We start from the raw sequence: 6,925 nt of genomic DNA on the forward strand, positions 1-6,925 counted from the left end.
CCAGTAAAAGGGTTCCCCGGCTTCCCCGCAGTGCTGTGAGGGTGCCCCCAAGGTAGATAAACCCCTTTTCCAACCGTATCCAGGGCGTTGCTAGGATAAAGTGGCCATGTAAAATCCCATAGCAACCAGTAAAAGGGATCCCCACCCACCCCGCAGTGCTGTGAGGGTGTCCTCCAAGGTAGATTAACCCCTTTTCCAAGCGTATACAAGGCGTTGCTAGGATAAATTGGTCATGTAAAATCCCATAGCAACCAGTAAAAGGGTTCCCCGGCTTCCCCGCAGTGCTGTGAGGGTGCCCCCAAGGTAGATAAACCCCTTTTCCAACCGTATCCAGGGCGTTGCTAGGATAAAGTGGCCATGTAAAATCCCATAGCAACCAGTAAAAGGCTATAGTCTGGCCTGAGGGTATAGTGTGGCCTGTTATAGTTTGGCCTAGGCTGTTTTACATCCTTAGGTATAGTTTGGCCTAGGCCAAAATATACCCAGGGTTAAATGTAGCCTAGGCCACTTTAACCCTGGGGGGTATAATGTGGCCTGGAGGGGTATAGTTTGGCCTAGGCTATTTTACACCCCGGGGTATAGTTTGGCCTAGGCCATTTTATGCCTGGGTATAGTTTGGCCTAGGCCAGTTTATACCCCGGGGTATACTCTGGCCTAGGCCAAATTATACCCGGGGTTAATCTGGGACGGGGTTACTTTGGCCTGTTACACCGGTATCCGATACGCGGCAAGTATCGGAATCCCGGTATCGGAATTCCGATACCGCAAGTATCGGCCGATACCCGATACTTGCGGTATCGGAATGCTCAACACTACTCATGATGAATCCCTTCTGTCACACTTGTCCATAGACCATGACTAGTATTTTTGTTTGACCCCAGTGACTTCAATACCCTTAAAACAGTTGAATGTTTCTTTTTTTTTTTTACTCAAGCAATGGGCGAGTCGCATCTGAGACTCGGAAGAAAAAGGTGCATACTGCGAGTGTCCATGTGTGAAAGTTGTCTTCTGAACAGCCCTGTTGAATTACATCGGTCAGTATACTGATTTTTACTCTGGCAGCACTTGTCCATGTTATACACTCGTCTGATCGAGCCCTATAGATGTCAGAGGTGTCCAGCAGCTTATTCTCCTCTCCTATTAATAACATATGGAAACTCGTCAGAGCAAATCACTACCAAGGACTTATTCGTGTCAAGTATCCTCAAGAATAATTGTGCTTCATAGACTTTCTGCGTGATTGCATTTTCCTCTGAAGTTTCCTATAGACTGCTAAGCTGCGTTTAATATTTACACCAAGTGTTGTGGACTTGAGTTTCTCTCTGCACCTGTTTGAATCACCGTGTGATAATGTAGACTTTACCACTTATAAAACTGTGTCCTGTAGTTGTCTTGTTCCACGCAAAGAGTCTCCTGAGTTATCCCTTATAATCATTACAAGAAGGCAGTGAGGGTTTATTACTATCCCTGCCTTCTGTAACATCCAGGCAGGTACCTGTCTCCTCTGCTTTCACTTCGGTCACTAGGATTCATCACAGCTTAGTTGTGGACAAAGCAGGGCAAAAAAGCAGCAGGGTTTTTTAAAATTCTTGGATTTTTGTGTACTACTTAGGGAGCTGGGGTTAAATCTTGGCTTCTTTCTGTAAGCCCTGGGTGGGGGGTATCTTATGTTTAAACCCCTGGACCTCTGATGCTCACTGCCAGCCAAAGTTCTTTTCTGGCTCTGTTTGATACTAACTGATCCTGGGTGGCTTATTGAATTCGCAGCCACTTTCTTGACCATTATCTGATGATTTTGTTCTGTTGCTGCTGGTTCTGACCCGGCTACTTTGACTTCATTTGCCTCTGGTTCGCTCCTCCAGCCAGCAGTGGGAGCAATCCTGTGGACCCTGCTTGTAATACCAGATCCATGTACAGGGCTTAATGGGTGAAGGCCAGAATCTGCCTGACTAGAGTGGCTAGTGCCAAGTCTGTCTGAGGTAGCCTTCTTGAGCCTACAACCTCTGACAGAGGATACACCTACCTGATAGCTGTATATGCAGTGCTGACCGAGCACTGTATATGCAGCATAGGAAGCGCTCACAGCATTTCCTCCAATCTAAACGATCATGTGACCCAGGATCTGGAACTGCTGGATCCTAGGAGACCCAATTCACCTCTGCAGTGCAGATGGGAGGCTGAATTTGCTCTGTAACTGGGGCCAATATACCATCCCGAGTTACAGGGGAAATTATTTATATATATATATATATATATATATATATATATATATACATATATATATATATATATATATATATACACTCACCGGCCACTTTATTAGGTACACCATGCTAGTAACGGGTTGGACCCCTTTTGCCTTCAGAACTGCCTCAATTCTTTGTGGCATAGATTCAACAAGGTGCTGGAAGCATTCCTCAGAGATTTTGGTCCATATTGACATGATGGCATCACACAGTTGCCGCAGATTTGTCGGCTGCACATCCCAAAGATGCTCCATACAAGGCAGGATGGATCCATGCTTTCATGTTGTTTACGCCAAATTCTGACCCTACCATCCGAATGTCGCAGCAGAAATCGAGACTCATCAGACCAAGCAACGTTTTTCCAATCTTCTACTGTCCAATTTCGATGAGCTTGTACAAATTGTAGCCTCAGTTTCCTGTTCTTAGCTGAAAGGAGTGGTACCCGGTGTGGTCTTCTGCTGCTGTAGCCCATCTGCCTCAAAGTTCGACGCACTGTGCGTTCAGAGATGCTCTTAGGCCTACCTTGGTTGTAACGGGTGGCGATTTGAGTCACTGTTGCCTTTCTATCAGCTCGAACCAGTCTGCCCATTCTCCTCTGACCTCTGGCATCAACAAGGCATTTCCGCCCACAGAACAGCTGCTCACTGGATTTTTTTTCTTTTTCGGACCATTCTCTGTAAACCCTAGAGATGGTTGTGCGTGAAAATCCCAGTAGATCAGCAGTTTCTGAAATACTCAGACCAGCCCTTCTGGCACCAACAACCATGCCACGTTCAAAGGCACTCAAATCACCTTTCTTCCCCATACTGATGCTCGGTTTGAACTGCAGGAGATTGTCTTGACCATGTCTACATGCCTAAATGCACTGAGTTGCCGCCATGTGATTGGCTGATTAGAAATTAAGTGTTAACAAGAAGTTGGACAGGTGTACCTAATAAAGTGGCCAGTGAGTGTATATATCTTATTTAAATGTTGAAATGCCAAGAAAGGTCTTTCATGACAATGTCTAAAATAAAAAATAAATAAATAAATAAAAGCATGAAAGGAAAAAACCTACATCTTTTGCCCTCACTGGGCTTGGAACGTGATAACATTGCGACGTAACACATGTCATGACCTTGTGCTTTGCTTAGTGACTATGACACCATGTTATGACATCACAGGGGTTAGTAAGGGCAGGAGGTGCCCAATGTTGGACCATGGAAGTGAGAGACTGCCCTTGCCTAGGTGCAAGGGAGTACTGGACCAGACACCGGACCATGGTACAGCAAATCTTTTTACTCAACTGCATATTAAACACATAACATTGGTACTTGTATTGTGTTTGTACCTGGGATTTTCGAGTCTTGTATAGTTTTCTATGTAACTACTGGGAAGAATGTTTTTGTGGTTGATGCTCATTTTGTTCTTTGGTAATGAAATAAAAGTTAACTTCTCCCTTTATTAGACTTCATTTTCATCTGTAGCAGAGGCGATCATCGCTGTTGCTATACAGCCATTTCCACTGCTTGTTAATAAGCATGCGCCCCAGGCACCGTCGTAAGAATTTGTTGCGTGATTGTTCCAAAGCAGTGAAAAAATATTTCGGAAGTTCTGTAAACATAATGTTACTTCTCATTAAATCATTAGAAACGACAGAAATTGGCTGTGGGCAAGTACGATAAAGCTCTCTCCAGTGGTAATAATAATAATAATAATAATTTTATTTATATAGCGCCAACATATTCCGCAGCGCTTTACAACTTATAGAGGGGACTTATACAGACAATAGACATTACAGCATAACAGAAATCACAGTTCAAAACAGATACCAGTAGGAATGAGGGCCCTGCTCGCAAGCTTACAATCTATGAGGAAAAGGGGAGACACGAGAGGTGGATGGTAACAATTGCTTTAGTTATTTGGACCAGCCATAGTGTAAGGCTCGGGTGTTCATGTAAAGCTGCATGAACCAGTTAACTACCTAAGTATGTAACAGTACAGACACAGAGGCTATGAACTGCATAAAGTGTATGAGAACATGATGGAGGAACGTGATTATGTTGTTGTTTTTTTATTAATAGGCCACACAGGGATAATTAGGTTAATGCGTTGAGGCGGTAGGCCAATCTGAACAAATGAGTTTTTAGGGCACGCTTAAAACTGTGGGGATTGGGGATTAATTGTATTAACCTAGGTAGTGCATTCCAAAGAATCGGCGCCGCACGTGTAAAGTCTTGGAGACGGGAGTGGGAGGTTCTGATTATTGAGGATGCTAACCTGAGGTCATTAGCAGAGCGGAGGGCACGGGTAGGTTGGTAGACTGAGACCAGAGAGGAGATGTAGGGTGGTGCTGAGCCATGGAGTGCTTTTTGGATGAGGGTAGTATTCTGGTAGAGCGAAGCATCTGTTCATATGTATTTTCCAATTAAAATTACGTAAATGATTCATTGTGAAAAACAATGTGGAAATGTTTCATTTTTAGAGAATACAAAAATAAAGGCTCATTGTAATCATTAGTACAAATGATGTGATATTCAGTGAAAAATGTGTTGTATTGTATTGTAGCCCATATTTTTCTAGTAATATTTGATATGTTAATGCCACTGTTTAGTAGTGTTCATCGGTAGGGATCCAGATCTTGAGATCCCCACTCACCGCCCAAATCGTAGAGCAGAAGCACTCGGAGTTAGGGTTGAGCGACTTTTGCTTTTTTAGGATCGAGTTGGGTTTTGTGAAACCCGACCTTCTCAAAAGTCGGATCGTGTGAAATCGGCCGATTCTACTGTAAAGTCGGGTTCCGGTCCCGGAACACGAAACCCAATGCAAGTCAATGTGCATTCATATCTCTCTCTCTCTCTCTCTCTCTCTCTCTCTCTCTCCCCTCCGTGCATATATTGTATTTGACTCCGGAAATCACTGCAGCCCAAACGGTAATATGGCTCTATGACGCCGCAGAAACTGGGCCGGAACCTATGTCATCACGCTACCCACAATTAATTGGCTGAAAAAATGGCGGGGAAGGCGTCATTCAAAACGCGACTTTGGCGCCAAGATCGCGTACCGCATGGCCGACCACACGCTGGGATCGGGTCGGGTTTCATGAGACGCCGACTTTGCCAAAAGTCGGCGACTTATGAAAATGACCGATCCGTTTCGCTCAACCCTACTCGGAGTATTAGAGGGGTCTACAAGCCTAGTTTAAAGTCTTTGGGTCCATGCGTCACTTTGCTCATGCTGGTGAATAAACTGTGTGCTTCTGCCCTTTCCGTTGAGCAGTCAGTGGCTATCTCATGACCCAGAACCCATTTGTTCAACACCAGTTAATGGAAGCTATAACAAATTAAACTTTTCTTTTAAAAAAAAAGTTTAGATACCCTTTAAAGAGTATAAAACTATAGTCTCACTATTGTGCTCTATGCACACACAGCTCATGTAAGAGCATTTTAGGGCTGAGTTTTGACCGATCGGTGGAGGTCTCGGGACCTAGAACCACTTCATTCAGTAACACTACAGTATCCAACACTTACAATATACAAAAAGTTTTCCAAAATGATAATTAAACATTAAAGGAACAGGTAATTCAAAACTGATATACTGTATCACGCCTAGCACAGCGCCCATGGGTGGTGTATAACAAATGAGTGCTCTCTTTGGTGTTTTTTTTGGAATCCCAATGCACCACCTCCTTAGGCTCTGACCTAGAGTTTCTCTTTAAAAATTGTTAGTCCACTTCAATAACTTACCTTTGAGGCTGAAGTTTGCACCTTTTTAGAAAACAGTAGCAAAGCAAAAGTTGGAATTGTCCAAACTCCAGCTACTTGACTTTGTCCTTGAAACCAATGGTCAATAGATGTAGGCCAAAAAACAACATGATTGCTGCTTCAGCTGGACTACTGGTATGATGTCATTAAACTTGTGCGACACAAAGTTGTCATCAATCATAACATCTCCGCTTATTGTGACGTTGTTCTTTTCTGGGTGTAGGATTCTATGGCCTTTCTGGGTTTCACTATAGCCCACCAGGAAACCCTCTTTTACATGATATTTCCACTTGGAACATTTTTCTTTGGCAAAACGTACAAATACTTTACTTCCGAATATTCTTATGTGTTGTAGTTCAGGCTTCTTGCGGCTCCATTGCTTAATTGTTTTTTTAGTAGCTTTACCTGGTAGTCTGTCATGATTGTTTCATCACACAATGTTCTTGGCAAATCTTTGTCAAATAATATACTTCTTCTTTCACAAAGTGTCCAGTTCCTTCTTTCCGCTACATCATTTTGTTCAGGGTTGGGTTTACTAGTGATCTGAAACATGATTCCATTTTTTTTTAAATGTTTTATGTCTCTTTACTTGTATTTTCTGTTCCATTATCTGCACCCAGAATCTTTGGCATTCTCCCAAATTTGTCATATACTTCAGAGAGGTATATTTTAAGTTTCTCTGGAACTTCATCTTTGCTGTGAAACAAATAGACAATTGTATATCTTGAATAGTTGTTGACAAATGTGAGAAAATATCTCTTCTTTCCAGGCGTTTAAGTATTCATTGGACCACAAACATCTGTGTGTATTAAGTCCAGAAGCTGTTCTGATTTTGTTGTACTTTTCTTAGGATTTTCTTGACATTTTCCCTTTACGATAGCAAGTACATTACACAGATTGACTGTAATACCATCAGCAAGTTGTTTTTAAACTAAC

Source organism: Ranitomeya variabilis, chromosome 2, assembly GCF_051348905.1.
Source record: "Ranitomeya variabilis isolate aRanVar5 chromosome 2, aRanVar5.hap1, whole genome shotgun sequence".
In the NCBI taxonomy this organism is placed as follows: domain Eukaryota; kingdom Metazoa; phylum Chordata; class Amphibia; order Anura; family Dendrobatidae; genus Ranitomeya; species Ranitomeya variabilis.